Genomic DNA, 18,162 nt, shown 5'->3' with positions numbered 1-18,162 from the left:
GGCACTGAAAGCAGGTCTAGCTCTTCCCTTACTCCCTGATGGAGTAAGGGGAATAGTCTTCTCCCGCACCACTCCCCTGATGGAGGGCCACAAAACCTGCCAGAGCCCTGGCAGTTTGCTGGGACAGACTAGCCTCACTCATAGGTGGTGAGGCACTGCTAAATTCAGGAAGTGCTGTGCAATAAATAGCTCCTATAGGCACCACCCCAGTGTCACTGTAATTGGACACAGAGCCTGATGACACTATCTTCAAATCTTCACTGAACTACTGCACAGCACATGTGTGTGGGGGAAAAGCCCCCTGATTACTCCTGGCAACGTGCCCTTACCAGGGATTAGTAAGCCTGTTTGCTTTCCAGTTGGGCCGTCACTGACATGCATGGCGTCATCGGTAGACCCCATTACTTGCATTGGGCTTGGACTATGCCACAACCATATATGACCTATGTGAAAGTCAAGCTCGTCCAGATACTGGCGCTATGGACTTCGATGTCTTTTTGGTATCATTCTGTTGTTTCTATAGCATTATTTTCCTCACCTCCTGATGCAGGCACTGTGTGACCCAAAATGTTGTAGGTAGCATGCAACACCCAATAAAGACAAAACATTATTGGGCATATGTACTTTCGAATACATTTATTTTCAGGGGGTTACAAGTAAGAAAATTGTTTAAACAAATACATTTGCTCATTGCAGTCAAATGTGTATGTACTGTACAGTATTTAGGCTATTCCTGAAATAAATGAGAAAAGACAGTACTCACTGTGTAGGCAAGAAAACTAAATAGATTTTTTTATAACAGTTTGTTGAATTAGAAAGAAGTGCCTTCAGACATAAAAGTGACACTTAGGAAAAGGGGTCTACCCCAAAGAGCTTACAATCTAATTGGTAAGAAGGAATAACGTATAGAGACAGCAGGAAGGTGAACGTATAGAGACAGCAGTAAGTGCATCTGCAAGGAGACAAGGTTTATGTATGAAGTATAAAATATCAGCAACAGAGCTACTCATATGCTTCGTTAAGGAGGTGGGTTTTAAGATGGGTCTTAAAGGTGGATAGAGAGTGTGCTAGTAGGATATTGAGGGGAAGGGAATGCCTTAGGTTTGGGGCAGTCAGTGAGAAAGGTTTAAGGCGGGAGAGGGCTTTAGAAACAAAATAGGTACAGAGAAGACATCCTTGAGCAGAACTCAAGAGTCGGATGGTGTACTGTATAGGGCAGAGCTTTCCAAACTTTTCATGTTGGTGACACACTTTTTAGACATGCATCATTTCGCGACATAGTAATTCAGTTTTACTAGCAAACCGGAGGTTAAACTAACCCTTTATAAGAGATATGGACACACACACATAAATGACAGAGAGAGAGGGTGGGTGACTATGACTGACTGTGGATTGGTGTCTGTATTCATTCACACTCTCAGGCTATGTCCCCGCTAGGACTCAGCCTTACTCTCACACTCTTACTCGCACACTCTTACTCTCACACTCTTAGGCTGAGTCCATGGTGACTTCAGCCGTGCTGAGGCGCGCTAAGGGAAAGCGGGTGCTTTCCCTGGCCTTAGTTCGCACGCCGTCCGGGGGCGTGTCGGGGGGCGTCACAGAGCTGGTTCACCCTCATTGGGCGAACCGCTCACGTGACCAGCCCTTCGCTCCCGTGAGCGCGAAACAACTTTTTTTTAAGAACTATGCCTGCGGTGCGCGGGCCCCTGCTAAAGCCATTCTCATTGCGGCTGCAGGGGCTCACTGACAAGCGTCAGCGCACCTCAGCACGGGTCAGCGCCTAAGCGCTGACCATGGACTCAGCCTTTCTCTCACACACACTCTTTCACACTCACACGCACACTTTTACACTCTCTCACATACACACGGGGGGGGCAAAATCGGAGCAAGGGGGGACAAAATCGGACCGGGGGGGCCAAATCGGTGCTAAGGGAGGCATGGAGCTGTACTTACCTTACTCGCTCCATGCAGGAAAAGGCGCCTCCTCACTGTTCAGCTCAGATACAGTAGATTGGCTGCGCGCCAACCAATCAGGTGGGGGGATTTTTAGTTATTTATTTATTTTCCCCCAGCGCGCGCCTGTCACCCTGTGGTGACAAGTTTTGTCGAGGGGACGGCGCACGGCCCGGCAAACCCCCTGATGGTGGCCCTGGCCGCCCGCGTCCCCCCTAAATAATCTTGCGCCCCCAGAGCCCCAGTTTGCGCACCGCTCAGAGGTTTCTCGGTGCGACACACCTACACACTGCAGCCGACACACTAACGTTTCACGACACACAGTTTGGAAAGGTCTGGTATAGGGAGAAATTAGGTCTGAGATACAAGGAGGGGCAGAAGAGTGTAAAACTTTAGTCAGAAAGCAAAAAAATTCCCTTATGAGACATCATTGGATAATGTTTCACAGGGTTTTTTTTTATTTACCAGCCTCTGGATGAAAATACTGTAATTACAAATATAGGATAAGACATATGTATTTTTTCAACCTCATCTACTATGTAACTATGTAACAATGTAATATCAGGGGACAAAGGTTTAAAAGGAATGCTGGAGGCAGGTATACAGATAGAAATCCCAGGTAAACACAGGAAGTTTCACCGTGGGTCGGCATGAGGAAGCTCCTAAACATGTAGAAGTGCATAATGTAACTAGGAAAAAAGAGGGAAGAAACCCCTACCTGAAAAGTGGGGGTGAAACCTTCAAAGATGAGGCGACTCACGGGAAAATGCAAAAATCATTACAAAATGCAATAAATAATTATATCCAAAACAACGGAGCTAGAAAATCTAAAACCACTAAAATACACACATAGGTGTATATCACAGAGAACCCCTTTATACATACAGAATGTACCATAAAAAGGAAAATAGCAGTGTTGTCTACATTAATATGTATGTCCCGGAAAGATGCAAGATCAGATGGGGAACCTCAAGGACTGACATACTGTATAAGCAATGAAAGTACCTGGGTAAACAAGGAGAAAATAAACAGCACGTAAAATATCCTAAAAGACAAGCATAACATTACTCAAAGCACGTAAAAATATACTGTATTACACACATATGTTACATGTAACATATAATAGAGCAGAACACTGCTGATATAATCAAAATAATCCTCATATGTGCATATAATTACACACTTCCAATTTTTCTGGTATTACGTCACCATGTTGGTATGTTTAACAGTGATTATGCTGATTAAGCCACACCCCAGATGAAGCATGGTGCGAAATGTGCATCGGCTGTGGCTGAGAGCTATTGCAGGGAGTTGAATTCCCCTTGATGCTGCTGGACAGTTTGGCATGCCAGCGACTCAAAGATGCCATGCTTTCTGATCTTGGAATTTGGAATGTGGGGGTTTCTTCCCCCCTTTTTTCCTTTCTATTTAGTGAATCTGCAGAGGTGCACCGTCCTAGAATTGGGTTAGGGTCTTTTGCTGCTATTTGTACACTAGAGCAGCGTTTCCCAAACGGTGGGTCGCGACCCGGCACCGGGCCACGGCACCAAAATTGCCGGGTCGCAGCGAGGCTGGCCGCGCGGTGTCTCCCGTCCCCCCTGCTCAATTTAAAAAAAATGCCGGCGATTTCCCCCTGCGGTCCCGCGCGCTTGCGCAGGGCAAGCAGGGCCTGCTCCCTTCCTCCCCCCCCGCTCCCAACGTGGGACGGAGGAGGAAGTACCAGCTCCTCTGCGTCCCGCACGTTACGTGGGACGGAGGGGGAAGTTCAAGCTCCTACTGCGGCCCGCTTCCCCCCGCGGCCAGCTTCCCCCCGCAGCCAGCTTCCCGAGCTCACCTCCCGTGGCACCCCCTCCCGAGCCCACCTCCCATCCCCCCAAGCCCACCTCCCGTCCCCCCAAGCCCACCTCCCGTCCCGGGCAGCAGGGGATATCGGGGGCAGCAGGGGAAAGCGTCCGGCGGCAAGGTAAGTCACCCCACCCAGTCACTGCCTCCCACCCAAGTGCCCCTGGTCCCCCTCCCACCCACCCAAGTGCCCCTGGTCCCCCTCCCACCCACCCAAGTGCCCCTGGTCCCCCTCCCACCCACCCAAGTGCCCCTGGTCCCCCTCCCACCCACCCAAGTGCCCCTGGTCCCCCTCCCACCCACCCAAGTGCCCCTGGTCCCCCTCCCACCCACCCAAGTGCCCCTGGTCCCCCTCCCACCCACCCAAGTGCCCCTGGTCCCCCTCCCACCCACCCAAGTGCCCCTGGTCCCCCTCCCACCCACCCAAGTGCCCCTGGTCCCCCTCCCACCCACCCAAGTGCCCCTGGTCCCCCTCCCACCCACCCAAGTGCCCCTGGTCCCCCTCCCACCCACCCAAGTGCCCCTGGTCCCCCTCCCACCCACCCAAGTGCCCCATGTCCCCCTCCCACCCACCCAAGTGCCCCTGGTCCCCCTCCCACCCACCCAGGTGCCCCTGGTCCCCCTCCCACCCACCCAGGTGCCCCTGGTCCCCCTCCCACCCACCCAAGTGCCCCTGGTCCCCCTCCCACCCACCCAAGTGCCCCTGGTCCCCCTCCCACCCACCCAAGTGCCCCTGGTCCCCCTCCCTCCCACCCAAGTGCCCCTGGTCCCCCTCCCTCCCACCCAAGTGCCCCTGGTCCCCCACCCACCCACCCACCCAAGTGCCCCTGGTCCCCCACCCACCCACGTGCCCCTGGTCCCCCTCCCACCCACCCAAGTGCCCCTGGTCCCCCTCCCACCCACCCAAGTGCCCCTGGTCCCCTCTCCAGTCACTCACATCCGTCGTTGCCTGTAATTCACTGTTTGTGTCTGTGTGGGTATAGGGGAGAGCGAGTGTGTGTGGGTATAGGGGAGAGCGAGTGTGTGTGTGTGTGTATCTGTGTGGCTGCGTGTGTATCTGTGTGGCTGCGTGTGTGTCAGTGGCTGCGTGTGTGTGTGTCAGTGGCTGCGTGTGTGTGTGTCAGTGGCTGCGTGTGTGTGTGTCAGTGGCTGCGTGTGTGTGTGTCAGTGGCTGCGTGTGTGTGTGTCAGTGGCTGCGTGTTTGTGTCAGTGGCTGCGTGTGTGTGTCAGTGGCTGCGTGTGTGTGTATCAGAGGCTGTGTGTATGTATCAGTGTGTGTGTCAGTGGCTGCGTGTCTGTCAGTGGCTGTGTGTGTGTGTGTATCAGTGGCTGTGTGTGTGTGTATCAGTGGCTGTGTGTGTGTCTGTGCAGGCCCTATAGGCCAGTATAGGCGATAAAAATTTTAGTGGGTCACGAAGGAGAAGTTCAAAAAATAACCGGGTCATGGAAAAAAAAGTTTGGGAAACCCTGCACTAGAGCATTAGGGTTGTAGTGCCACCATACCCTTTTTGTATACTGTATATACTGTAAAAAGGAGCATACTGCACTAAGGAAGCACAAGCCAAAACATTCAGATAAAGGCTTATGTACAAATCAGGCTTGGGGAGTCCAGAATACATTCAAAGCAGAACATGGTTCCCAGAATAAGCATCTGCAAATGAATGAGGAGAGCAGCATATGAACAGCATCGAGCCAAGGAGCTCATATTTCTGAAATTGGGTAGCACAAGCCTCAGTGTCACTTGGATGTTGAAAGCAGAGATCCAGTTGAAATTGATTAGCCTGCTGCAGCATGTTCTGCAGTTGATACTCCCCCCCTAATCCCCCCCCCCCCCTCAACAAATACAGGCTTTAGCCTTCCCATTAGCAATCATTTACATTAATATATTAAATATAGAACTTTTGTGCAATGTTGAAAGTGTGCATATTTCACACTCTTGCTGTATATTCAGCATGTCCAGAGTTAGTTAAAAATTCATAGAGCATTTGCCTTCGAGCTTTGTTCTAACGGTGCCAATGCAAACACTTGATTCTTCTATGTTGACCTCCATGAAAACAAATTGTTGATACAGTCAGGACAGTGAGAGGTATAACATGTGATATGCCAGGATAGGAGGAATGAAGTCTGCGTGCAGGAAATGGTGTCCAGGGGGTCACGAAAAATAATTCATTTATATTCTGAGTCACAGATGTCCTGATGTACATTACACCTACAAATAAAACAGATGCATTGAAATTAGCCAATTTGAAAGTGATTTAGTCTATTTCCATTGTGAAATACATTGCTTCAGAAACCAAAATAGAGTGCGAGCTGTGTGAAGCAGAAGTTTATTAGTGGGTTGTTTTTTTATTTTTAAGTGGAAACCTTTCTACAGTCATCAAGGCATAAATGCAAACTAGTTTTCTTAAATGCCTACTAATAATTCATCAGTAAATATACAGGCTACTGTTGACACTGACACACAGACACTGTTGGCCAACCCTTCAACCTTCTGTAAACTATGTACATATTGCACTAAAATAACATTGTTTTTATTTTAATTGCATTTGAATCTGTGGTTCTCAATCTCTAGAAGTCCCACCAGGCGAGGTTCACTGAAATTACAATTTACTGCTTACTCATGTAACAACTTCTCTGCAATTTTGTATGAGAATTTCAACTATATACTTGGGTGGCCTTAGGGCCAGGCAAGCAAGACAGCCGTCTTGGGCCCCGCGCCTTCAGGGCCCTGTGCTCCCTCCTCTCCCTCCTGTTGGCACAGGGATCCAACTTTCACCCGACCGGAGGGGGGAGCAGGAGGAAGGAGCACGTAGCCACTCCTCCTTCAGCTCCCTCCTTCGGTCGGAAGTTGGATTCCGGCGCCAACAAGAGGGAGAGAGGGAGGAGGGACCACGGGCCTCTGGACCGACAGAGAAATAGGTGTATGGGAGAGGGGGCGGTGTGTGTTTTCCCCTCTTACCTTTTCAAGAGCAGGCTGCCTCCTGTAGCGTCTGGTTTCCATGGTGGCTGATGTCATATGATGCCGCGGCGCAACGTGATGTCACATGATGCTGTGACTCAAGATGCCCAACGCTGCCGGAGGAGGGCTGCTCATCAAGGTAAGCCCCCTTAACTTTTTTTTACAGGGGAGCCCAGCTACCAGTGTGTCCCCTTGGGCCCTGTAAATCCTAAGGCCGGAACAGGTAAATATTAAAGGATCTATTTTAAAAAGTATACTGAGTGCAAAATTGGGGTAAATTCAATGCACAAAACAGCACTGGGGCATAAGTACCAAGGCAATAGTGGTTAGATAAGGGAGACAGGTAAGGGCCTAGAGTTAGAGTGTCTAGAGCGAGCAGGTTGTGTGAAGTTTGTAAGGAGATAGGAAAATAGGGGATTAGGGTAGAGTGAGGTTGAACAAGAACAGAAGGTTATTGGAGTCAGGGTATGATATATTAGAAAAGTCATAGATAAAGCTCTGACAATTATATACAAGAACAATGGAGTTTCCATCACAGTGGGTGGAAAAGTTGGTCCACTGAGAGAGACCAATAGAGGAGGTTAGGGAGAGTAGGTGTTAGGCAGCAGGGACATTGGGGTTGCCAATAGGTATGTTTAAAATCACCTAGAATTAAGGTGTGTCCTAAAGAAAGGTGTGTGGTATGTGAGCCAAGCAGCAAAGTTATCAAGGACCTGAGCAATTGGTCCAGGGTGGGAATAAATGACAGCAACACAGAGGGAATATATACCATAGATAACATTTCGGTATTTGCACTTTTCTGTTCAAAAGCCATCCTGTACATTGCATGTCCTTTCAGGGAAAAAGATTAATGGGATAAAGATTTTGATGGGATGTGATGATTTTATTTCACACGTTTATCTTTCTCAAATCCTTAAATGTTCGACTGCTCCCTCATTCCCCCCAGCTCCCATGTTTATACACCCCTATTATCCTAATTGCCTCATAACATTTTCCCTTTTCAACGTATAATTTGCTTGCAGGGTTGCTGGAACTTGGGGCCATGTGAACTACACTCTAGTGCAGGGGTGGCCAATTCCAGTCCTCAAGGGCCACCAACAGGCCAGATTTTCAGGATATCCCTGTGGCTCCATCTGATTGAGCCATCTGTGCTGAAGCAGGGATAGCCTGAAAACCTGATGTGTTGGTGGCCCTTGAGGACTGCAGTTAGTCACCCCTGCTCTAGAATTGACCTTAGTACACAGTAATAGGAGTGTCATGACAAGCTGGGCTTGTCTTAGGAGCCTGGCTTAGGGTGCAGTAGCTGAATCGGGACTGGCTTGTGCTGCTTGCTGCTGACATTGACTTGTGGTGGAAAATACTAGCACCCAGTCATTTTACCTACTTTACCAGTTGAAAAAGAATAGGGGTGCTTCAGTATATTTTCAGGGGTTATTTCTATATAATTGCATAGTTGAGATTAAATCCTCATTGATGGAGATTGGCATTTTTAAGAGCAGTGGTGTAAGTTTGTTGACCCTATTTATAAAATGCAGTCCAAATAGTATTATTTTTTTCAGGCACAGTTCCACTATTTTCTTAATCCCCCTCCGACCACTGAAAAAGGGCTACTACAGGTATATCCTATTTAACATGTGAAAGAAGAACTCCTGGTATGAGTTTCCACCAAGTGTGTGATCACTCCCTACTGGGTCAGTGCCCAAGTCTCTCTTCCCCTATTTGTGTTTCAACTTTTTGTTCTATTCAAAGTTATGTGAACATTATCAGACTTCAAAAGTTATGCTTCCTTTAAAGTGAGAGGCCCAGTTTTGGGAAAAACCTAAAATATACAGCTTATAGGGAACAAGTGGAAAGGCATCAAAGAGAGTGAAAATACATAGATAAACAAAACATTTTCGGAAGTCACTTTCCAGCCTTCAGGAGAAACCTACTAATGTTATTTATTCAAATCATTTTTTTTTTTATCTTTAACCAGAAATGTAAAAATGAACACATATTTGCCAGGTTAGGAAAATTAACCTCTTCTCTCTCCTGGGATCTTTAAAAGCTGATATGCTTGAATTTAGGGGAACCAGAGAAAAATAAATCATATTCATTGTTTCAGAACAATAGAGCAATACCACAGACCAGCAGTGCGCAAAGTGGGGGACGCGTCCCCCAGGGGGGGCAGGAGATTGTGTTGGGGGGGCGCGGGCAGTTGCAGAGGCCCCGCGCTCTTGCCCAAGGCATTTAAATTAAATGCCGGGGGATCGCTTGAGGCCCCTGCAACTGTTTACTTACCGGGATTCAGCCGTCTATGTTGCGTCGCCATGGCAACCTGACGTCCCACGCCCACGCAGCGTCAGCTGACGCGGATGAAGGTAGGCAGGGGGGCGCGAGGGCCGGGGGCAGAGAGACAGGGGGGCGCAGCACAAAAAGTTTGCGCTCCCCTGCCATAGACAAAGACGACCTAACAAATTACTGATGAATCAGCCTGCTATCCATCACTTAAAAGATTTGTATCTAGATACTAATCGGCCGCCAGAGACCACAGATTTTTGCCCAGCCTAGAGAAGAAGCGGGATTTTGCAGTGGATACAACAGGATGGCCCACATTTCAATTATACAAGAAGGAATTTTCCGAACTAATGAATACGATCTACAACTCAGCATAGGATTCGATATCTGATTTTGTCTGCATAGGGAAGGCTGTTATCCCACCACTCATTCGTTCCTTTTGGGTAGTAGAACCTGTAGCCTTTAACGGATCTCAAATCAATTAATATGGAAAAATGGAAGGGGTAAAGTCCTGGCATAGGATGCCGAAGACGATGGCTCCATGATACATTTCCTTGGATGCTACTGATGGTTGAGGTGATTATTAGCAAGATGGTGCATGTCAACATAGGTCTGTTACTACTAACATTAAACACTGCAGAGATTTACTGTATCTTACTTGTTTTCAGAATAAACTTTACCTAATTTTTTTATTAATTTTTCAAAAGTTTGTGGGGGTACCAAAAAAGAAAAGTGGTTCAGGCGGGGGGGGAGGGGTTAGGTACAGAATGAAGAAGTCAGGGAAGAAGTCAGGGGGTGGGTATATAACCATTATCAGTGTTCGACAAACCTATACATTTGCACACCCCGGTCGAGTGGATTTAACATTGTGGCGAGCTCCTATCGGCCCAAGCAGCACACGTGTGGTACTAGGTGGCGAGTAGATTTTTTTGTTCGGCGAGTAGATTTTTTGGTGATTTGTCGACCACTGACCATTATAATATTTCATATAAACTGGGGTACACACATTTCCTGAGTGGTTGGCAACAGCACATTGTTAAGTTTAGTGTGTGAGGTATTTGGTGATATACTTTGAATGTTCTAGCACAGTCAGTTCCAAAGAGTCCTTTAGTCTAACAGTATTCCTCTATATTTAATCACTTTAGTGTCTCTGTTTGGAGTGAGTTTCCCTCTCCCTGTATTTTAGTGTGCAATTTCGAATCTCCTAGGGTTGCTTTTAGCTCAATATGTCAGTGGCGGGTGTCTCCCTGTTCCTTTCAGAAGTCAAATCATGGTTGCCATTTTGTAAGAATTTGTGGTGGGTGTCGTTTACTATGCTAGTTAGGTTCCCCATTTGGCATGAAATCCATAGAGGGATTTAAATTTGTCTAGCTCCCTAGTTAGTTTGAGGAGGGAAATTAGGAGTCTTGATATGGTTAAGAGTGTATAATGTGCGAAGAGGGACAATTTATGTCATCTTTGCTATGATGATCCCGCTAATGTCTTTGTTGGCTCTGATCCTGGCCCACTAGTGGCTCTACTGACAATGCGAATAGAAGAGGGGATAACGGGCATCCCTGTCTGGTACCTCCTTTTATTGTTATCATGTCTGAGGCTGTCCTAAGGCATGTCACCCTGGCAGTTGGGTTTGAATATAGCGGTAATATTGCAATTAGGAAGTTGCCGCTTATGCCAAATGTCTCTAGAGTGGCTCTCATATACGCCCAGTCAATTCTGTCAAAACACTTTTTTCAGTGTAGAGTGTTAGGAGCATTGTGGGGATGTTATGTTTTTTTTATGTGATATGATGTCTATTGCTTGTCTTGTGTTGTCTGTTGCCTGTCTAGTTTGGATGAAGCCTACCTGCTCCGGATGGATCAATCGGGTAAGAATGTGTTTAATCTTGTGGCTAGTATTTTAGAGAACATTTTTATATCTGTGTTGATAAGTGAAATGGGTCTGTAACTTGTGCAGTGTGCAGGGTCTTTGCCTTCTTTGTGTGTCACTGTTATTGGTGCTTGAAGCATGCTTAAAGGCAACTGAGCCCCCTGGAGCATAGAATTAAATAGTTTATGTAGTTGAGGTGTAATAATTCTTGTACATTTTTTGTAGTATATATTGGAAAATCCATTCGGACCAGGGTATTTTGCAGGTTTTAGGGTTTTGATCGTGTCAGCGAGTTTTAAGTAAATATTAATTAAACCTCCATGAGAAGTGTTTGGTGTGTGAGCTTTTAAGTTGTCAGTCGTGATCTCGACTGACTCGTGGTCTGACCAGGAGATTTTGTCAATTTTTGCGTGTGTTGTCTTGGGTACTAAATTTACGTCCATAAAAATTAGGGCAATTCGGGAGTATGATTTATGGGGTGCAAAGTAAAATGTGCAATCTCATGCGTGTTTAGGTTCTGTAGGCATCTGTGGAGTTTTATGTAGTCCTGTGGTCTATAGTTCTATTGGGTTTTGATTTTTGTTACAGATTTGTCTAGGGAGGCATCTAAGGCTAGGTTGAAATTCCCTCCCAGGATCACCCTGCCCCTCATGACACTCCCCAGGACTGCAAAGAAATTTTCAAAAAAGGCGGAGCTGTTCTCGTTGGGCGTGTATATATTTACTGTACTAATTATTGTACCGTGTAGAGAGCCCCTCGTTATTATGTAGCAACCCAATTTTTCTGTTTTAGTGAGTTCTGGGTGGAATGGAGTATTTCTGCTGATTGGAATAGCTAATCATCGTTTCTTCACTGGTGCAGATGTCAGGAATGTAGTAGAAAAGTATATATCAAAGATTGAAGGTTGGAAGAGTGAACAGAAATTAGACTCCTGCAGGAGAATGATGTTACTTTTTGCTTTTTTATAGTCCCTTAATGCTAGTTGTCTTTTGTTAGGGCTGTTTAGTTCTTTGACATTATTATATTGATATTTTATACCTATACTAGCTGAGAGACCCGGCGTTGCCCGGGATGTAAATGCGTAATAGGTAGTATTATTTATAAATTGTGGAACAATAGGTGAGTATTTGTTGTAAAGGTTGGATAATAATATTGAAAAGAAAGATGGAAGAAAATGTAATACGATGTTGTATAAAAATGGTTTATTGTAACCACACCACAGTACAATGTATATTTTGGTGCCATAAGTGATGTAAAATTGTGAGGCGTGTGTCCTGCTAGGGTGTGAGGTGGCGGGTGGCGCGTGGGTTGTGAGTGCTGTCTGCGAGTGGGGGTCCTGCTAGGGTGTGAGGCGGCGGGTGGTGCGTGGGTTGTGAGTGCTGTCTGTGAGTGTGGGTCCTGCTAGGGTGTGAGGCGGCGGGTGGCGCGTGGGTTGTGAGTGCTGTCTGTGAGTGGGGGTCCTGCTAGGGTGTGAGGCGGCGGGTGGCGCGTGGGTTGTGAGTGCTGTCTGTGAGTGGGGGTCCTGCTAGGGTGTGAGGCGGTGGGACAGTGATGTCGGTGCGTAGGGGCGGGAGGCAGCAGGTGTGTGTGGCGGCAGGTATGTGTCGAGTGTGGCGGGTGTCTGTTGAGTGCGTGCAGCGGCTGTGAGGCGGTGGGTGAAAGGCAGAGGCGGCCGGAGTAAGGGCGGGTGAAAGGCAGAGGCGGGGGTGGGGAGGCGGTAAGGCGGGCAGGAAGGCGAAGGGCGGCGGGAAGGGGAGGAGGGGTGGTGGAGGGGGGCAAGGGGTGGAGGAGGGGGGCAAGGGGTGGAGGAGGGGGGCAAGGGGTGGAGGAGGGGGGCAAGGGGTGGAGGAGGGGGGCAAGGGGTGGAGGAGGGGGGAAGGGTTAGAGGAGGGGGGAAGGGTTAGAGGAGGGGGGAAGGGTTAGAGGAGGGGGGGAGGGTTTAGAGGAGGGGGGGGAAGGGTTAGAGGAGCGGGGGGGGAAGGGTTAGAGGATGGGGGGAAGGGGTGAAGTGTGGGAGGGGGTGGGAGGGGAGGGGGGTGGAGGGAGGGGGGTGCAGGGTGGAGGGAGGGGAGGTGGGGGTGGAGGGGTGGAGGGAGGGAGCGGAGGGGGGGGGTGGAGGGGAGCGGAGGGGGGGAAAGGGTGAGCGGAGGGGGGGAAAGGGGAGCGGAGGGGGGGAAAGGGGAGCGGAGGGGGGGAAAAGGGGAGCAGAGGGGGGGGAAAGGGGAGCGGAGGGAGGGGAAAGGGGAGCGGAGGGGGGGAAAGGGGAGCGGAGGGGGGGGAAAGGGGAGTGGAGGTGGGGAAAGGGGGGGTGGGGGGGGGGCGGTGGGAAGGGGGGAGGGGATGCAGTGGGAAGGGGGGGTGGCGGTGGGAAGGGGGAGGGGAGGCGGTGGGAAGGGGGAGGGGAGGCGGTGGGAAGGGGGGCAGTGGACAGGAGGGGGGGGCAGGTGGACAGGAGGGGGGGGCAGTGGACAGGAGGGGGATGCAGTGGACAGGAGGGGGATGCACAGTGGACAGGAGGGGGGGGCAGTGGACAGGAGGGGGGGGGCAGTGGACAGGAGGGGGATGCAGTGGACAGGAGGGGGATGCAGTGGACAGGAGGGGGATGCAGTGGACAGGAGGGGGGGGCAGTGGACAGGAGGGGGGCAGTGGACAGGAGGGGGGGGGCAGTGGACAGGAGGGGGGGGCAGTGGACAGGAGGGGGGGCAGTGGACAGGAGGGGGGGGCAGTGGACAGGAGGGGGGGCAGTGGACGAGGGGAGGGCAGTGGACAGGAGGGGGGGGCAAGTGGACAGGAGGGGGGCAGTGGACAGGAGGGGGGGGCCAGTGGACAGGAGGGGGGGGCCAGTGGACAGGAGGGGGGGGCCAGTGGACAGGAGGGGGGGGGCAGTGGACAGGAGGGGGGGGGCAGTGGACAGGAGGGGGGGGCAGTGGACAGGAGAGGGGGGGAAGTGGACAGGAGGGGGGGGCAGTGGACAGGAGGGGGGGCAGTTGACAGAGTGGGGGGCAGTGGACAGGAGGGGGGGCAGTGGACAGGAGGCGGGGGAGTGGACAGGAGGGGGGGCAGTGGACAGGAGGGGGGGCAGTGTCACACACACACACACACACACGCGACACCTACCTGTACTTCCGGCCGCCGCCATCTTCTCACTCAGCGCCGCGAGGAGGAAGGGGGTCCGCCATCTTACGTGCCGCGTGGCAGCCTGTTCCACGCCGGGGAGGGAGCGGGAGGGAGGTGAGTGGAGCGGGAGGGAATGGAGCGGGAGGGAATGGAGCGGGAGGGAATGGAGCGGGAGGGAATGGAGCGGGAGGGAGGTGAGTGGAGCGGGAGGGAATGGAGCGCGAGGGAGGAAGGGGGTCCGCCATCTTACGCACCACGTGGCAGCCTGTTCCCCCGCCGGGGAGGGAGGTGAGTGTAGCGGGAGGGAGTGGTGTGTAGCGGGAGGAGTGGTGTGTAGCGGGAGGGAGTGGTGAGTGGAGCGCGAGGGAATGGAGCGGGAGGGTGGTGAGTGGAGCGGGAGGGAGTGGAGCGGGAGGGAATGGAGCGCGAGGGAGGAAGGGGGTCCGCCATCTTAGGCGCCGCGTGGCAGCCTGCCTGTTCCCCCGCTGGGGAGGGAATGGAGCGGGAGGGAGTGGTGTGTAGCGGGAGGGAGTGGTGTGTAGCGGGAGCTACACTGTGTGAGGTAGCGGGATAGGGGGAGGGACATTGGTGGCATGGTGTAGCGGGGTAGGGGGCCTTCCGGTCTGGTTGCGGTAGGGAGATGTGTGAGGTGCAGGAGATGTGAGGCGTGCTGTGCGGTTCGCGGGAGCTACACTGTGTGAGCTAGCGGGATAGGGGGAGGGACATTGGTGGCATGGTGTAGCGGGGTAGGGGGCCTCGCAGTCTGGTTGCGGTAGGGAGCTGTGTGAGGTGCAGGAGATGAGGCGTGCTGTGCGGTTCGCGGGAGCTACACTGTGTGAGGTAGCGGGATAGGGGGAGGGACATCGTTGCCATGGTGTGTGAGTGGAGGCCGCGGCCTCGCGGTCCGGTTGCGGGAGGGAGATGTGTGGCGTGGAGGGGAGGGGGGGTTTGAAGAGGCAGTCTGCAGTGTTTGGTGTTGTGTGAATGTGTGTGTGTGCTGTGTTTGTGCGTTGTGTGTAGATTCTGTACCTGATTCGGCAGTCTGTGGTAGCAGACGTGAAGGTTTTGATAGCTGTGAAGCGTGGCCCCAGAGCAGGTTGAGGATTAGAGGATTAGGTGTTGCAAAAGCAAAGCGTTCCCAAAACTCAGTGAGGGGTGGGACAGTGTGGAAGTATTAGGGCATTGGTGTTGGACGCAGGCCAATGAGAGGTGTGCGGGGGCGGGCATTGGACGCAGGCCAATGAGAGTCAGTGAGGGGTGGGACGCAGGCCAATGAGAGGTGTGCGGGGGCGGGCATTGGACGCAGGCCAATGAGAGTCAGTGAGGGGTGGGACGCAGGCCAATGAGAGGTGTGCGGGGGCGGGCATTGGACGCAGGCCAATGAGAGTCAGTGAGGGGTGGGACAGTGTGGCATTGGTGTTGGACGTAGGCTATTGAGAGGTGTGCGGGGGCGGGCATGGCCTGAGCCGGAGTGACAGGCCCAAGGTCCAATGCGATTGACCCTTGGGACGCAGACATACAGTGATTTCACAAATATATAGTAGATTGCTATATACCAATAGGGACCACATAGTACACACAATTTTAGTAATGCAACACCCTCTCACATTTCCACACCTACCCACACCATTGATATACACTCCCACACACCTTTTGTAAAGCGCTGTATACACTGTGGGCTCTTTATTTATTTATATTTACATACTTACATACATACCTACACACACACACACATACTCTTACATCACTCACATTCAGGGACAATTTAACACCTCAAGTCATAAATCGCACACTACACAGGGGGAAGGGATGGGCTCTAGTCACATTCCAAGATGCACTGTTTTTGAGTAAACCCCTTGCCTGCTTTATTCAATGTAACATCGCCGGAAGAAGAGATCAGTGTAGCTTGAACAAATAAAAGCATTTTGTTAGCCACAGAATGGTATCGTATATTAAAGCTCGACTAACATGGTACACTGATACCTCTTCACAATATATATATATATATATATATATATATATATATATATATATATATATATATATATATATACACACACGCACTATATATTTATATATATATATATATATATATATATATATATATATATATATATATATATATAGTCAGATAAGGCAGTTGGCACTCCAATAGGTGCTGGTAAGCCACAGGTGCACGTCCCATATAGAGAATGTAGTTATACGTTACCGTTCCAAGGATTGGTAAACAAGAGACAGCACTCAATGTTGAAAATCAAAGTGTATTAGTGAAAGCAAAAATACATCCAGAAACCCAACGTTTCGGTCCTACAGAATGGGACCTTCCTCAGGGGGATATATATATATACACTTTGATATTGTCAGGGCCATGATTCTGGTAATCTAGCTATTAATAGATCTTCTTTGTCATGACGAGTTCGGTTTGCATTCTTAAGATGTCCGTGTGTGTGTGTGTGTGTGTGTGTGTGTGTGTGTGTGTGTGTGTGTGTGTGTGTGTGTGTGTGTGTGTGTGTGTGTGTGTGTGTGTGTGTGTGTGTGTGTGTGTGTGTGTGTGTGTGTGTGTATATTTGCCCGGTACCCAGTGACTTACATTCAAGCTGGAGGGGGAGAGAGAGGGTGAAAAAATTAATGGGGGGGGGGAGGAAGAGTGAAAAAATGAATGAGGGGGGAGACCATGAGGTTATCCAGTCACTCGGGGTCATGTTGTCATCTGGTATTGGGGGGTTAAGAGGGGGTAAAGAGGATTGTTGCTTGGAGGGCCTGTAACATGTACTGAGCATGTCATGTAGCTGAATGGCCATTGGCCTGATGTCAGATTGTTATGTGTCTTATGAAATGAAAATATTCCTTTTTTTTTTTTTTTTTAAATAAAGCTCTTTTTGTCTAATTCTATTTGTTTATTTTTTTTATTTTTTTAATTAAACTTTTTAAATTTGGCTTGGGTCTCCCAGAATTCTTCTACCAACTCTTTCTCAGGGACCAGGGCACTCAGCACCCAGCAATGTCACTTACATACTATGGATGAATGTGCCGGATGATACTTACCAACCGGATCAAAGTGGAGATCAACTAGAGTCAGCGACAGCTTTCTCCTACAGATAACACTGGGTGCAGGGTAAGGATCTGTATGATGTTTACTGAAAGTCTGTCAAGTGCAGAGATTCCTACATGATTTTGGGAGGTTGATCCGCGTTTTGTGATGGGTTCATAGAGTGGACAATGATCAAAAAAGAAAAAAATCAGCGCTAAGCACAATATAAAGATGCAATGAAAAAAATAAATGAATTTACCAGTAATTAAGATATATTGTAAAAAAACAATATTATAGTTACAAGTCCTGTCCAGGAGTAATGGAGGAAAAGACAATCCCACTCCACAATAGGTATTGAAAAGTTGCCAAATAGCAGAAGATGGGGGCTGCTGTATTCAGGGAAGGATCACTTCCCAAAAAATCTGTGAAGAAAAGGGGAAAGAAACAGCGCACACCCTAGTGCATTACCATAAAAAAAGAATTTACTATAAATGAAAAGAGGGGTCAAAAAATGTCCACTTACAAAATAGATAAAAGAAAGTTCACATAAAGGTATCTTTTGTGGTGTAACTGTGTATATTCTCCGGTTGCTATGGGGATCACCCGGTTTTTCTCTCACTCTGTCCTCTTTGGCATAACTGAGACTTGGCTCACTCAGTCTTACTCTGCACTGGAAGCCGCCCTTTCTTATGGTGGCCTTTCTTTCTCCCGCACGCCTCGCCCTGATGGCAGGGGGGAGGCGTGGGGCTCCTCCTTTCCTCAATCTGCTGTTACAGAACTCTTCCTATTCCTCCTTCTCTTTCCTTTCCTTCATTTGAAGCTCACACTATCCAGCTTTTTTCTTCTCTCCCTGTCCACGTTGTGGTCATCTATCGCCCACCTATCTCTACTCCTCCCCATTCAGTCTCTCTCTCTCTCACTTTGAATCCTGGCTGTCCTTTCTCTCCTCAGACTCCCCTGTTCTTCTCCTTGGAAACTTCAACTACCATATGGATGACTCTTCTCACCCTTGGGCTTCTCGCTTCCTCTCTGTAATCTCTTCTTTTGGCCTTCACCAATGGACTGCTGCTAGCCCCCAAAAAGACGGCCACTACCTGGACCTGGTTTTCACTAAAAA

This window comes from Ascaphus truei, chromosome 3 (genome assembly GCF_040206685.1).
Source record: "Ascaphus truei isolate aAscTru1 chromosome 3, aAscTru1.hap1, whole genome shotgun sequence".
Taxonomy (NCBI): Eukaryota; Metazoa; Chordata; class Amphibia; order Anura; family Ascaphidae; genus Ascaphus; species Ascaphus truei.
This window is presented reverse-complemented; position numbering follows the sequence as displayed.